The sequence below is a fragment of the Tachyglossus aculeatus genome, chromosome 8 (assembly GCF_015852505.1).
Source record: "Tachyglossus aculeatus isolate mTacAcu1 chromosome 8, mTacAcu1.pri, whole genome shotgun sequence".
NCBI lineage: Eukaryota > Metazoa > Chordata > Mammalia > Monotremata > Tachyglossidae > Tachyglossus > Tachyglossus aculeatus.
The window spans coordinates 26,147,008-26,163,128 of record NC_052073.1 but is presented as its reverse complement, the minus strand read 5'-3'; the positions used below and the strand labels follow the sequence as shown (position 1 = coordinate 26,163,128).

The 16,121-nt window shown below is 44.2% G+C and overlaps 2 non-coding genes across 2 annotated transcripts; both read left to right on the top strand.

Moving 5' to 3' along the window:
* The first annotated feature begins 5,565 nt into the window (after positions 1-5,565).
* On the top strand, positions 5,566-5,702 carry LOC119931965. Its single transcript, XR_005452258.1, has one exon. It is a non-coding gene; the product is annotated as a small nucleolar RNA SNORA7 (small nucleolar RNA).
* A 5,213-nt stretch (positions 5,703-10,915) lies between these two features.
* Positions 10,916-11,053, top strand: LOC119931908. Its single transcript, XR_005452210.1, has one exon. It is a non-coding gene; the product is annotated as a small nucleolar RNA SNORA7 (small nucleolar RNA).
* The last annotated feature ends 5,068 nt before the right edge of the window (positions 11,054-16,121 follow it).

The window sequence follows — 16,121 nt, the reverse complement described above, 5'->3', positions numbered from 1 at the left end:
ACAATCAGATGAGCTCCTTGCTCTTCCTATTCTCCCTAAAATCCCCAACCCTTCTTCACTCCCAAACTGAAAACGAAAAGTCAATGCCACTGCACAAGCCAAAAAAATTATTTGCCGTTTCTCATGGAAGCAAAGCCAAACGGGAAAAGAAAGAAGAGGCAGAAAATGTTGTTTCTTTTAGGGCCGATGTCTTTCACCATTAAACCCTCTGTGATTTCTCTTAGACCCTTGACATGCGGGCCTGTATTTATTTTCATGGGGTCTATAATGTTTTCAAGAAGAAAGCTTTCCAAGGAGGCATCCATATTGTCTCAGACGTGCGCTTGAAGGAAACTGTGAGTTTTGCACTCAGTTCACTCATTCCATCTACATCAAACATAAACCCTAGGCCCTGATTTTAAGATTCACTTCCAACAGACCCTTTCTTACATGTGGGCCCTTTTCACTTGCTACTCTCCAGCTTGGGTACTATGATCCTCCGAAGCAAATCTTCTCACCTCACTCTCTCTCACCTCTCCAGCCTCTGGCCTCTCGTTCACACCTCCCTCCCATCATCCTTCAGTCTGAAATGCCTTCCAGCTTCAAATCTACCAAACGACAACACTCTCTATTTTCAAAGTCCTCCTGAATTGCCACCTCCTACAGGAGGGACTCCCTGATCCATTTGTATTCTGCCAGGTCATATTTTCCCAACTGCTACCTCAGAATGGATGCATTAACAACCACCCTTAGAGCTAATGAGCATATTGATTTACTTTACTATTTAAGCAATTACTTATTCATGTGTCCATCTTTCCATTCTCTTTTTCCTCCTATAATTTTGTATCTGTCTCTTATACTGTGAGCTCCTTTAAGACAGGGATTTTGTCTTTTATCTGACTGACAATCTCCCCGAGTGTTTAGTACAGTTTCCTGCATACAGTAGGCACTTAAGACAATCTATTGGTTGGTGGCTATAGTTTAGACAATCGCTCTATGCATTGTACTCATGACTGTGGGAGAGAAGGGACTTCCTTGAATAACTGTTTTATGTGAACCCTTTTGTGAAAAAGCAAGTGTATTTGGAAAATACCAGGGAAGGTCAAATGTCCACAAATCCCAGCTGAATTCCCTTACCTTCTTGGGATGCAGCTCCAAAACCATTCCTTCTCTGGGCCCCTCAAACATGGGACATTGTCAGCCTGTATTTCATTTCCTCATCTTCCCTTTCAGTCAGTCAATCATATTTATTGAGCGCTTACTGTGTATAGAGCACTAACAGTAATTTATCTATTTATACCAATGTCCATCTCTCCTATAGACTGTAAGCTTGTTGTGGGCAGGGAATGCTTCCATTTATTGTTGTATTGTACTCTACCAAGCACTTAGTACAGTGCTCTGCACACAGTAAGCACTCAATAAATATGATTGAATGAATGAATGAATGAATGAACTAAGCGCTGTACTGTACCATTTCCCTCCTCTTTATCCCTGAAAATATTTCCATCCCCTCCTCAACCTGGAGCATCAGGCCTCTTTCCTAGAATGACCTCTCCATTTTCCAGGCCATTCCTGGACTAGCCGATCCCAGATCAAGATCTCTCTCCAGGAAGCCCGGATTTCAACACGCCAAAGGAGCCTCCACTGGAGAAAGCGCTACACTCCCTCACAGGAGTTAATGACAACATATCAGTGCCAAGAATTATGACGGGGGTCGAGGGGGGAGAGAAGAAAAAATTTCAATTAACCAAATCGTTTGGTGAGAAAGACAACGCACCGATGGCCGAATTCCCCTTTCCTCCTGTTTACCGGGCTGCCGAAAGAAGAACCTTGATGCATTCACTGAGTGGAACATTGCACACATGTCAGGGGATTAGACGAGGAGCAGAAAAGTCAGTGGGACAGCACATGTTCCTGTGAGGCTTACAAGAAAACACAATAGGCGGGAGAAAAGGAAGCTCGGATCTTAAATAAAGTTCCGGGCTTGTTTCCCATCATTTTCAGGGAACGTTTAATGCTCACAACTCCCTATTAGGCTGTTGTCTTTCTGGCACTTGACTGGAGAGCCTGAAATCTCCCAACTCACTCAGCTATCTGGGGCCAAAGTGGGGAAACCAGATGACCTTAGTCGATGAGCAAAAGCGAGGAAGTGGCCTATTGTGTCTGCTGCTCTGACAGGAGTCGTCCCCATAAGCTGAGGGCTGTTTCCAGCCCCTAGTAATAATAATTGTGTTATTTTTTTAAGCTTTTAAGAAGTGCCAGGCACTGAAGCCTTCCCTGACTAAGCCCTCCTCTCCTCTTCTCCTACTCCCTTCTGAGTTGCCCTGACTTTTTTAATAGCATTTATTAGGCACTTACTACGTGCAAAGCACTGTTCTAAGCGCTGGGGAGGTTACAAGGTGATCAGGTTGTCCCACAAGGGGCTCACAGTCTTCATCCCCATTTTACAGATGAGGTAACTGAGGCACAGAGAAGTGAAGTGACTTGCCCAAAGTCACACAGCTGGCAATTGGCAGAGCCAGGATTTGAACCCATGACCTCTGACTCCAAAAGCCCATGCTCTTTCCACTAAGCCACACTGCTTCTCCTTTCATTCATCTTTCCTCCCAGCCCCACAGCACTTAGAGGAACAGCATGGCCTAGTTAGTGTCAAGAGATTGGGCTTGGGAGTCAGAGGTCATGGGTTCTAATCCCAGCTCCACTACTTGTCTGCTGTGTGACCTTAGGCAAGTCACTTAACTTCTCTGTGCCTCAGGTACTTCATGTGTAAAATGGGGATTGAGACTGTAAGCCCTATGTGGGACAACCTGATTATCTTGTATTTACCCCAGTGCTTAGAACAGTGCTTGGCACATAGTAAGCGCTTAACAAATGCCATAATTATTAGTATTATTTTTATATATAGCTGTAATTTATCCATTTATTTATTTTCTATTAATGTCTCTCTCCCCCTCTAGACTGTGGGCTCGTTATGGGCAGGGAATGTGTCTGTTTGTTGTCATATTGTACTCTCCCAAGCACTTAGTACAGTGCTTTGCACTCAGTAAGCTCTCAGTAAATACAATGGAATGAATGAATGAATGAATACAAGCATATTAGGTTGGGCACTGTCTGTCTCTCATTCAACCCACATCCTACATGGGGCTCATAGTCTTAATCCCCATTTTAAGGATGAGGTAACTGAGAAAAAAAGAAGTGACTTCATCAAGATCACACAGCAGACAAGTGGTGTAGTCAGGATTAGAACCCAGGTCCTTCTGACTCCCAGGACCATGTTCTATCCAGCAGGCCATGTTGTTTCTCCTAGCCTCTCACCGTTGTTTCCATCTCCAACCTCATCTGTACAGTGGGATCAAAATACCTGGACTTTTTGCCTCTACAACAGTGAACCCTTCGTAGAACAGAAACTGGTTGTGATCGGATTGTCTCGAATTTCCTCCTGTAGTTAGCCCAGTGGTTGGCACACGGTAAGCTTGTTGTGGGAGGGGACTATGTCTACCAACTCTGTTGTTTGTACTCTCCCAAGCGTTTACTACAGTGCTCTGCACACAATAAGCATACAATAAATAAGACTGATGATGATAATAAACACTTGATAGATATATACTAGACACATAGTTTAGGATTTTTTCTCAAAGACGCCATTAACGGTGAAGTTCACCTATGGATGTGTACGGTTGTGTGACTGAAAAGTCCCAGCATTAATAATTATCATCTTCCTCATTATCATCATCATCAATGGCATGTATCGAGTGCCTACTGTATGCAGAGCATAGTGCTAAGTGCTTGGAAGAGTACAAAAGAGTTAGACGAGACCACTGCACTAAAGAATTTCAAGAGTCCAGCAGGAGAGACAGATTGGAGACTTGAAGAAATTCACAATAATAATAATAATCATGGTACTAAGTGCTTACTATGTGTCAAGCACCGTTCTAAGTGCTGGGGTAGATACAGACTAATCAGGTTGGACACAGTCCCTGTCCCACATGGGGCTCTCTGTCTTAATTCCCATTTTACAGATGAGGGAAATGAGGCACAAAGAAGTGAAGTGACTTGCCCGAAGTCACGCAGCACATGTGGCAGATGTGGCATTAGAACCCAGATCCTTCTGGCTCCCAGGCCCCTGCTGTATTCACTAGGTCACACTGGAGACTAGTAGAGTATGGAAGACATGTATATAAGTGTGCTTTGGAGACTCCGGTAACTTCAATGTTCGGTTAGTTAACCGTCCAACCCATCTGGGGTCACACTATGACTCTCAGATCCTTTTCTGAACTATTTGTTCACAGTCAGCCAGACTCGATCTTGTTGCACATTTGTGCCAGGTGATTTTCCTCTCTAAAGTGTAATCCTTTGGCTCTCATCCTATGGAATTCCCTGACGTCGTCCAGGTCTCCAACTCACCCCAGACACCCCGCCCCTTCCCTCTCCCTCCTTGTCTCGCCATCCCGCCCCCCCGGCACTCCCCCAACCCCCTGGCCTTCTGTCATCTGCGAATGGCATGAGCACACTGTATTCCAGCATCTGGGTCTTTGAAGAAAATATTCCATAATCCTGGACTCTCAGCCAATGGCAGAGGAAAGCTGATGAGGAACAGCATTTTAGAACCCCCCTGGCTGACTTAACCCTTCATTCATTCATTCATTTAATCATATTTATTGAGCACTTACTGTGTGCAAAGCACCGTATTAAGTGCTTGGGAGAGTACAATATAACAACAGACACATTCCTGCCCATGATGAGCTCACAGTCTAGAGGGGGGAGACAGACATTGATATGAATAATAGATAAATACATAAATATATAAATAAATTACAGCTATATACACATATATACATATTTGCTTTGGGGATGGAAGAGAGGATGAATGAAGGAGCAAGTAAGAGCGGCGCAGAAGGGAGTGGGAGAAGAGGAGAGGAGAGCTTAGTCAGGGAAGGCTTCTTGAAGGAGATATGCCTTCAATAAGATTTTGAAGTTGGGGAGAACAGTTATCTGTCTAATATGAGGAGGGAGGGCGTTCCAGGCCAGAGGTAAGATGTGAGCGAGAGGTCAACGGCGAGATGGAGGTACTGTGAGAAACTGCTTCAATAGCTGCTTTCAGACAAGCCCCTTTGGGCCAGGACTCACCTCCCCAACAACTGGATAACCATTCCGAGGCTTGTCAATCTCCTTTGAGGGTACCCCCCTGCGAGAACTTTCTTTTTAATTTTCCAAATTAGAGGTAAAGTAGAGGATTTTGCATTCATGGGCACTGTGATCACTGTGAATCATCGTGAATTATGTCACTGAATAAGAGGGTGTTAAATTTGAATTGCTGAACTACCTTCTCGAGCCCCTCTAACCCCTATTATGGCCCAGATCAACAGATATATCTCGTGGGCCATCCTGTTGTGTGACTGAGGGCAAATCGCTTCATCTCTCTGGGCCTCGATTTTCTCGTTTGTAAAATGGGGATGAGAAACCTGCTCTCTGCCTCTTAGACTGTGAACCCCATGCAGTACAAGTACAATGTCTTGTATCTTCCCCAGTGTTTAGTATAGGACTCAGCATATGTCAAGTCCTTAATAAATACTGTAATTATTTGAAGGCCTCTCAGGGTTGCACCTAGAGAGTTTCCAGTACTCTACCAGTCTCGACTATGGGAGGGAGAGTCAAGCAGAGGCATATTCATTCCATTCCTAGCTTGGGCAGTGGCTAGCGAGTGGAAGCAATCTGCTACAAGTCAAAACTCACCTGTGCTGGGCGGCAGCAGCAGCATGGGAGAGAGTCGAGGGCGGAGATTCAAGTTTACTGTGCGGAAGGAGGCCAAGGTAAACTTCTTCTGTATTTTTACCAAAAAATTCAATGGATACACTACCAGAACGATTACAGATGGAGGTGGGGTGTTCTGGGAGAGAAATGTCCATGTCTCTGCTGTGGGTCAGACACGACTCGACAGCATAAGACAACAACAAGGATTTGGAAGGAGGGAGAAAAATAAGGATGGCCCTGTAGTGACAGTCAAATTACTGGGTTTCCTTTCCCGTGCTCTTCCTCAGTGACTTGGGATCTGGCTGCCCCACTTGAGATGTGCTTAGTACAGAGTCAAGCTCTTAGTACAGTGCTCTGCATGCAGTAAGCTCTCAATGAATGTAGACCCTCTAGACTGTATTATGCTCCTTTGTGGGCAGGGAACTTGTCTACCAAGTCTGTTATATTGTGCTCCCCCAAGCACTTAGTATGGTGCTCTGCACATAGGAAGCACTCAGTAAATAGGATTGATTGATTGATTGATTGATTGGCATAATGGAAACCCCCTCTAGCAAAGGCCTGGTCAACACTTTAACAGTTCCATCCTACAGGACAAAATCCAGAGCTTCTTATCTTTTTAGTAAAGACCCTTTTGGCTCATGACTCCATTTCCTAGACCACTTTTCAGTTTTTTTTATATATCCTTGATTAGAGCCTGCAGCTCTTCACTTTTGCATATAATAATTGTAATAGTTACTAAGCACTGTACTAAGTGCTGGGTTAGATAAAAGTTAAACCAGTTGGACATGGTCCCTGCTTCAGATGGGGCTCAAAGTCTAAGGCGGAGGGAGAGCAGGTATTTAATCCCCACTTTACATATGAGGAAACCGAAGCCCAGAGAAGAGAAGTGATTTACCCAAGGTGCCTCAGCCCCTGGCTTTTCCTTCCACTGTCTCCCACCATTCTCCTTCCTCAGGCTCCCGGAACCACGGCAGAGGATCAGGTTTCCCGGAGGATGGGCAACATTGCCCTAGAAGAGCTCAAGTCTCTGGGCTTCCAGCAAACCTAGGTAGGGGCCAGTGGCCACCTCCAGTATTCACCCTGCAATGTGGACTTCCTATAGGGAGGGTGACAAAGGGATTTGGACACAGGAATTCACTTATCGCTCTTGGAGAACTTGAAAAAGAGCTTGTGGAGCATCTGAGAAGCAGTGGCCTAGTGGAAAGATCACAGACTTGGGAGTCAGAAGACCTAGGTTCTAATTTAGGCTCTACCGATTGCTAGCTACGTGACCTTGGGCAAGTCACTTAACTTATCTGACTGTTTTTTTTCTATTAAATGAGGTTAAATACCTGATTTCTCTCTCTTAGACTGTGAGCCCCATGTGGGACAGGGACTGTGTCCAACCTGATTAACTTGTATCTACTCCAGCGCTTAGAACTGTGCTTCCCCTGTAGTAAGTTGTGATGTCTGTCTCCCCTGGTCTAGAACATAAGCTCACTGTGAGCAGGAAATGTGTTTGTTTATTGTTGTATTCTACTTGCCCAAAAGCTTAGTATAGTTCTCTGCACACAGGAAGTGCTCAATAAATATGACTGAATTAAATAGGATTGAATGAATAATAAATTTCCTCATTATTATTATTATTGTTTTTATTATTACTTAAGGTCACATCTCCTCCAACATGCCTTCCTAAATTTAAGCTCTCTTTTCCCTGGCTTCCTTTCCCTCTTCATCATCTATGCACCTGGATCTGTGACCATTGGGTGTTTAATAATAATAATAACGATTATTATTATTATGGTATTATTTTAAAACTTACTATGTATCAAGCACTGTTCTGAGGGCACATACGAGGTAGATATAAGGTAAACAGGTTGTTCTTGTCCTATGTGGGGCTCACATTCTTAATCCCATTTTACAGATGAGATAACTAGAGCATGGAGAAGTTAAGTGGCTTGCCCAAGGTCATAAAGCAGTCAAGTGGCAGAGCTGGGATTAGAACCCAATCCTCTGACTCCCAAGCCTGTGCTCTTTCCATTAAGCCACGCTGCTGGTCTTCACCCCATGTCAGTCTATCCCTCTAGACTATGGGCAGGGAATGCATCTCCCTACTCTGTTGTATTGTACTCTCCCAAGCGCTTAGTACAGTGCTCTGCCCCAACAAGCACTCAATAAATGCCATTGACTGATTGACTGATTATTATGATTATTATTATCATCAGCTTCAAGGGTGTTATAGTACTTGATGCCAGATCACATATTCTGATGGTATTGACACCTGTCTACTTGTTTTGTTTTGCTGTCCATCTCCCCCTTCTAGACTGTGAGCCCATTGTTGGTTAGGGACCATCTCTCTATGTTGCCGACTTGTACGTCCCAAGCGCTTAGTACAGTGCTCTGCACACAGTACGTGCTCAATAAATACAATTGAATGCATCTAAGTCCCTTATTCCATCATTTTTTGTGGGCAGGGGGAGGGGAGTAGGCCTGAAATTATGGATTCCCACAAAGGTTTGAGCCAAGAAGGCAGACAACATTTCTCTTCTTATCAAGAGGCTTTAATCAATCAATCAGTCAATTGAAGACATTTGTGGAGCATTTGGGTGCAGAGCTTGGAATAATATAGCACATTAATACAAATAATACTAATAATTATGGTATTTTTAAGTTCCTACTATGTTCCAAACACTGTGCTAAACACTAAGGTGGATACAAGCAAATCAGATTTGTTGGACACAGTCCCTGTCCCACATAGGGCTCACAGTCTTCATCTCCATTTTACAGATGAGGTACCTGAGGCCCAGAGAAGTGAAGTGACTTGCCCAAGGTCACACAGCAGACAAGTGGCAGAGCCTGGATTAGAACCCATGACCTTCTGACTCGCATGCTGCTTCTCAGAACTGTCTCAGGGCTGGCAGCCATTCCAAAGGTTGTGTCTGGGTCTAATTACAACCCCCTACCTCTTCCAAAAGGTCAGAATCGGAATCACCACGGGGTTTACCCAAGAGACTTGGACCCAATTCCAGTCCTCCGGCTAATTAGTTCGGGATTGCACAAGAGTGCTGGATTCAGCCCTACTGATCTGTTGTTGTAAGGGTTGGCCAAGAGTCCTGGGTTGAACACACTGGTTTATTATTGGAGAATTGCTTAAGGGGCCTGGCCTGGACACACTGCTTTGTTATTGTAGGGTTGCTCATTAGTGCTAGGCTCCTGGCACTGATTTCTTGGTGGTGTCGTTGTTGTCGAGTTGTGGTTAGCGAAAACCAGCGCTTGAAGAATCTGTTGTGGTGGCCAAGGCCTACTTGTGAAACAGAATGGCATAAATGGATAGAGCAAGGTCCTGGGTTTTAATCTCAGCTCTGCCACTTATCTGCTGGGTGATCTTGGGCAAGTCACTTCGCTTCTCTGTTACCTCATCTGTAAAATGGGATTCAAGGCTGTGAGTCCCACTTGGGACAGGGACTGCGTCTAACCCGATTTGTTTGCATCCACTCCAGTGCTTAGTACAGTGCCTGGCACATAAGTGCTTAGCAAATACCATAGTAATAATTATTATTATGACTATTATTACTTAAAGAATTGCCTTAGCCTCGAAGCAGATAGATGGGAACTGTGAAAAATGCTCTGGATTGCATTTTCTTTTTCAATAATAATAATAATAAATAATTATAATAAAAAATAATTTGTTATGTGCTTACTATGTGTCAAGAACTGTTCTAAGCAATAGGTTAAATACAAGTTCATCAGATGGCCCACGTGGGGCCCACCATCTAAGTAGGAAGGAGAATGGGTATTTTCATAAATGAAATGGCTTTCTCACCCTCATGCACTAGTGTACATATTTAGCCCTCATAGCCCTCATGTATATATTTATTATTCTATTTATTTTATTTTGTTAATATGTTTTGTTTGTTGTCTGTCTCCCCCTTCTAGACTGTGAGCCTGTTGTTGGGTAGGGACCGTCTCTATATGTTGCCAACTTGTACTTCCCAAACGCTTAGTACAGTGCTCTGTACACAGTAAGTGCTCAATAAATACAATTGAGTGAATGAATGAATAATAGTGCTGTAGGCCCACCGTTGGTGCTGTTATTTAATGGTCCTAGGTGATGGTGAAGTGTCTTGTTCAGAGCAGCACCATACCCTACTTGCTCTGGTTTCTTCTGGGTCCTGTCACTGTATCCATGATCATCTCTGGAAAGAAAATCCCCCAGAGCCCAGGCCATATTTCTCATTTGAATTCTCTTCAGGCCAGATTTTGACTGAGTTCCTAAAAAATGCCTTCCTTCCCAACCGCCACCCACCCCGTCCCAAGGAAACATGAAGATGCAACTATTTACTGGCAGGGAAACCCACATTTACATATATAAATGGGCATTTGGGCATGCAAATAGGGTAATTGCATTTCTAACTCATTTGTGCATGCAAATGAAGAGTTTGGGGCAGGCAAATGGATCTGCCAAAAAAATGTGCTGGTGCGTGGAGGGCAGTCTGGGAAAAGTTGGGCTTTGTTCTGGTGGGGAAGAGATATGGGTTGGGGAAGGCTGCTCCCTGGGCTTTGTAAATTTACCCACAGTTCTCTTTCTGTATTGAAATCTGAATCGTCGCTCACCTACAAGTCCCCCGGATGACACAGGGCTACAGGCTGAGGGCAGCCTGTTCATCTCAAATCATTTCTCTTCAAACCAGGGCTGACCTCAGGTTTCTGAAAGTGTAAGAGATATTTCAGATGGAACATTCTGATTCAGGTGAATCAGAAGTCAGATTCAGGGCCACGTTCTAATTTTGAAGGTGTTTTAAAATGAACAGGCAGGGACACCCACACACACACATAAGTACATACACATATCCACACACACACATATACATACACACACACACACACACACACATTAAAACCCCTAAGTAATCAACTCCTTTCTACAGTAGCATGAATTCATCCTCCATAAAAATGTCTCCAATAGGATTCATGAGGCCCTTGTTAACTCTCGTTCCAGCAGAGCTAATGAAGTATCCACCTTCACCATTGAATGGAGGCAATTTTTCCAATTTAAAAAAAAATGATATTTGTTAAGTTCTTACTATATGACAGGCACTGTACTAAGTGCTGGGTAGATAAAAGGTAATCAGGTTGGACATATTTTCTGTCCCACATGGGACACGCAGTCTTAATCCCCATTTTATAGATGAGGTAAATTCTGTCTCTCCTCTCAGGGTCCCACCTGGAGTGTTTTCAGTACTCTACCAGTCTCTGCTATGGGAGGGAAAGTCAAGCAGAGGCATATCCATTCTATTCCTAGCTTGGCCAGTGGCTAGCAAATGGAAAGCAATCTGCTACAAGTTAAAACTCACCCAAGCTGGGCAGCCGCAGCAGCATGGGAAAGAGTCAAGGGCGGAGACTCAAGTTTACTGCATGGAAGGTGGCAATGGTAAACCACTTCCATATGTTTACCAAGAAAACTCTATGGATCCACTACCAGAATGATTGCAGATGGAGAGCAGGACGTTCTGGGAGAGATGTGTCCATGGAGTCGCTATGGATCGGAAACGACTCGACGGCATAAGACAAGACAAATTCTAAGAGGCTGGTCTGTGCATGGAGAAAAAAGGAAGAAAGAAAGAAGAGGAAAACAGAAAGAGGCCAGGATATATTTTAAAAGAAAGTATTTGTTAAGCATTCACTATGTGCTAGGCATTGCAGTCAGTGCTTAAGCACACTTTAGTGCTTAAAAAGTACCATCGGGGTACATACAAAATAATCAGGTTGGATATAGTCTATGTCCCACATGGGTCTCATAGTCTTAATTGCCATTTTACAGATTAGCTAGCTGAGGAACAGAGAAGTCAAGTGACTTGCCCAGAGTCACACAGCAGACAAGTAGTAGAGCCCAGGTCCTTCTAACTCCTAGGCCTATGCTCTATCCACTAGATCAGGCTGCTTCGCATGTTTACACTTTCCTATTTTTCACTTGGCATTTCAAATGCTCTTCACTGATGGTCTGTTTGAAATATTACTTACACTTCCAGAAATTTGAGATTCATTCATTCATTCATTCAATCATATATATTGAGCGCTTACTTTGTGCATAGCACTGTACTAAGCACTTGGGAAGTACAAGTTGGCAACATATAGAGACAGTCCCTACCCAACAAAGGGATCACAGTCTAGAAGGGGGAGACAGAACAACAAAACAAAATATGTGGACAGGTGTCAAGTTGTCAGAACAAACAGAATTAAGCTAGATGCACATCATTAACAAAATAAATAGAATAGTAAATGTGTACAAGTAAAATAAATAGAGTAATAAATCTGTACAAACATATATACAAGTGCTGTGGAGAGGGGAAGGAGGTAGGGCGGGGGGGATGGGGAGGAGGAGAGGAAAAAGGAGGCTCAGTCTGGGAAGGCCTCTTGGAGGAGGTGAGCTCTCAGTAGGGCTTTGAAGGGAGGAGGAGAGCTAGCTTGGCAGATGTGTGGAGAGAGGGCATTCCAGACCAGGGGGAGGACATGGGCCAGGGGTCGACGGCAGGACAGGAGAGAATGAGGTACCATGAGGAGGTTAGTGGGAGATCAGCCCTGGTCTGAAGAGAAATGATTTGAAATGATCAGGCTGCCGTTAACCTGCAGTTCTGTGTCACTGGGAGCCCTTGTTAGTGAGCAACGTCACAGATTTCAGTGCAGGAAGGGAACTGAGGATCTAAAAGTTGAGACTTGGGTTCTAGTCCCACTTGTGGCACTGGCTTGCCGTGCGACCTTAGGCAAGTCACTTTACCCCTCTGTGCCTCAGCTTCCTCATCTATAAAATGGGAGTAATAATCTTGGCCTTTTCCAGAGGTGTTGTGAGGGTAAAAAGTGGTAGCTGAAGTAAAAGGGCTTTGGAAAAATAAAAGTACTCAATAAATTCAAAGGATTTTAATTTTATCCTGCTCTATATCACCAAACGATCAGGATAAGAAGGATGGCATAGCATTATCAAACCGGGCAGAGAGACAAAGGTCTGGAATAGAAGGTGCAGAAAACAGCCTCTTAAAGGAAGTCCCAAGTCAGGAACAAAGTTCAGAAAGGTAAGAGTGTCGTGTTTAAACAGATTGGTATCAACATTTAAGAGGTTTTAAAAGAAGAGCACTAGGGAAAACCTTTGAACTCTTTCACTGCCCTTCTATACATTCAATGTTTTACCTGACTTCTGGCCCTATGTTGTCAATCTATCCCTATAGAGGTTCCTATAGCTCTTCTCTATTCTGCTTCTAGTTCATATCTGTTCTCTCTCTTTTTTATGGTATTTGTGTTATGGTATTTGTGCTATGGTATTTGTGCTATGCTTACTACGTGCTAGCCTCTGTTCTAAGCACTGGGGTAGTTACAAGCTAATCAGGTTGGGCATAGTCCATGTCCCACATGGGGCTCACAGAGTTAATTCTCCTTTTACAGATGAGGTAGCTGAGGCACAGAGAAATTAAATGACCAGGCCGAGGTCAAACAGGAGACAAGTGGCAGAGCCAGGATTAGAACTCAGGTCCTTCTGACTCCCAGGCACTATTCACTAGACCATGCTGCTTCTGTGTGGGCAATAGTTGTTCTTTTCCTGCTTCTCAAGATTTAACAATCCATCAATCGATAATGTTTATTGATCAGGTACTATGAGCAATACTCTTGGAAGAATGCAACAGAGTTAGTGTCCCTGCTCACCCCCATTCCCCACCCCTTTCCCACCAATAATTTATAGTCTTGTGGGAGAATTTGCACTTGGCTCCTTTCAGAATGTAAGCTCCCTGAGAAGGGGAACAATAACAGCAATTATTGTGTTGAATAATAGCAATTGGCATTTGTTAAGCGCTTACTATCTGCCAGGCTCTATTCTAAGCACAGGAATAGATGCAAGATAATCAACTTAGACATAGTCCCTGTCCCACACAGGGTTCACAATCTCAATCCCCATGTTACAGATGAGGTAACTGAGGCACAGAGAAACGAAGTGACTCGTCGAAGGACACACAGCAAGGTAGCAGAGCCAGGACTAGAAACCAGGTCCTTCTGATTCCTAGGCCTGTGCTCTATCCACTAGGCAACGCTGCTTCTCTCTGCGTTTCTGCCAGCATTTTCCCAAGCCCTTATTTCAGTGAACTACACCCAGAAGGTGCTCAGTAAATACCAAAACTACTATTAGCTTCGGCTTCTTCCACCTCGAAATCCTTGTTGCAATTCTGGGCTGAAAACTCCAGAAAAAATATTTTGGGGGTGTCCCCGTGGGAGTGGGGAGGGCAGCAGGAACATTGTGGCTGGCTGCCTGGGTGGTGCCATCCACCGGAGAGAACACCGGCACAAAATTTCCAAGAATTCTCTTGTACCTGTTCTAAGAAGACGGTTGCACAACATGCCCTGGGAGCCAGGGCAGAGAGCGCACCCACCTCTCACACTCTTTATTACCCCATGACTATTCCACACCCCACTCCCTCATATGCCTTTTTCCAAGCGATTGGAAGCCCTTGAGAAATGAATTGGATTGAAAGCCCCTGGGGCAAACAGCCTCCATCTGGCTGGACTTCTTGGTGGAAAGAGTGCCAGGTTTTCACTTATTCATTTCATTCACTCATCATATTTATTGAGCACTTTCTGTGTGCAGAACACTGTACCAACTTCTTGGGAGAGTACAGTGCAACAATAAACAGACACTTTCCCTGCCCACAATGAGCTTACAGTCTAGATGGGGGGAGAAAAAAAGATACAGCTAGTCTCTCTGACCTGCATCTTCCAACCTGCTAGGGAGAGGGTAGTCCAGAGTGAAGGTCTATCTTCAACCAATCAATAAATCAGTGGTATTTATCGAGTGCACTGTACTAAGCTCTCTGGGGGGTTCAATACAACAGAATTTGTTGAGTACCCTGTCCACAACGAGCTTATAGTCTAGAGGGGGAAACATGCATTAATATAAATTAATAATTTATGCATATGGATGCTAGTGCTATAGGGCTGAAGGTGGGGTGAATAGCAAGTGTCCACAGAGGACAGAACCAAGCTCCCTGGGCATACTTCCACTGCTTCAGTCGGTCAGTCAAGCACAGGCCTGGAGTCAGAAGGACCTGGGTTCTAATCCCCACTTCACTACTTGTCTGCTGTGTGACTTTGGGCAAGTCACTTCATATCTCTGTTACCTCAGTTACCTCAGTGCCTCAGTTACCTCATCTGTAAAATGGGAATTAAGACTGTGAGCCCCATGTGGGACAGGGACTGTGTCCAACCTGATTACCTTGCATCTAACCCAGTGCATAGCGCAGTGCCTGGCAAATAGTAATTACTTAACAACTACCATCATCGTTATTAACATTATTATTATTATTAAGCACTAATTCTGTGCAGAGCACTGTATTAAGCACTTGGGAGAGTACAATAAAGCAATAAACAGACACATTTCCCTGCCCACAATGACTTTACCGTCCAGAGGGGGAGACAGACATTTATACAAATAAATGATAAATGAATTACAGATATGTACAGAAATGCTGTGCAGCTGGGAGAAGGGGATGAATAAAGTATCACCACCTGTGAGGAACAGGGAAGGAACAGAAGAGGCATAGGGCCCTCCTGGGCCCTGGCAGAGAAAGCAGAGGCCCTTCACCGCTGGGTTGGGAGTGAGATGCCAGCCATGGCCTAAGGCAGCTTGGCATCCAGAGACCTGACTCCATACCCTGAGAGAGGCAGCCTTCACTTTCTATTACCAAACGAAAATGCATGTTATTCCTGGTGCAATATGAGAGGCTTTTCTGTTTTCCCAGTGTTGTTCGCTAAATCGCTTCCCCAATCAACATCTAAAAGGTGTCGCGCATGGAACCTTCCCAAGGGAGGTGTCTGAGAATAAGGTTGTTTTCAAATAGGTAGTCAGAGGACTTGGAGAGAGTAGAAAGGGGAAGGAAGTGTTTTGCTTCAATCTCTTTTGCCTCTCTTCTTCTGGCTAATCAAAAAATCAATCAACCATTTGCATTGAATGTTGTGTGCAGAGCACCTACTAAGTGCTTGGTGGAGTACAAGCAATATAACAGAGTTGGTAGACGTTCCCTGCTCATAGTGAGCTTATTGACAATCACTTTCCCCACCTTCAAACCTTATTGAATGCACATCTCCTCTGAGAGGTCTTCCCTGACTGAGCCCTCATTTCCTCTTTTTCCACTACCTTCTATGTCGCCCTGATTTGCTCCCTTTATTCACCCCTCGCTCAGTCCCACAGCACTTAATAATAATAAGAATAATAATGATGGCATTTATTAAGCGCATACTATGTGCAAAGCACTGTTCTAAGTGCTGGGGAGGTTACAAGATGATCAGGTTGTCCCACGGGGGGCTCACAGTCTTCATCCCCATTTTACAGATGAGGTAACTGAGGCCCAGAGAAGTGAAGTGACTTGCCCAAAGAC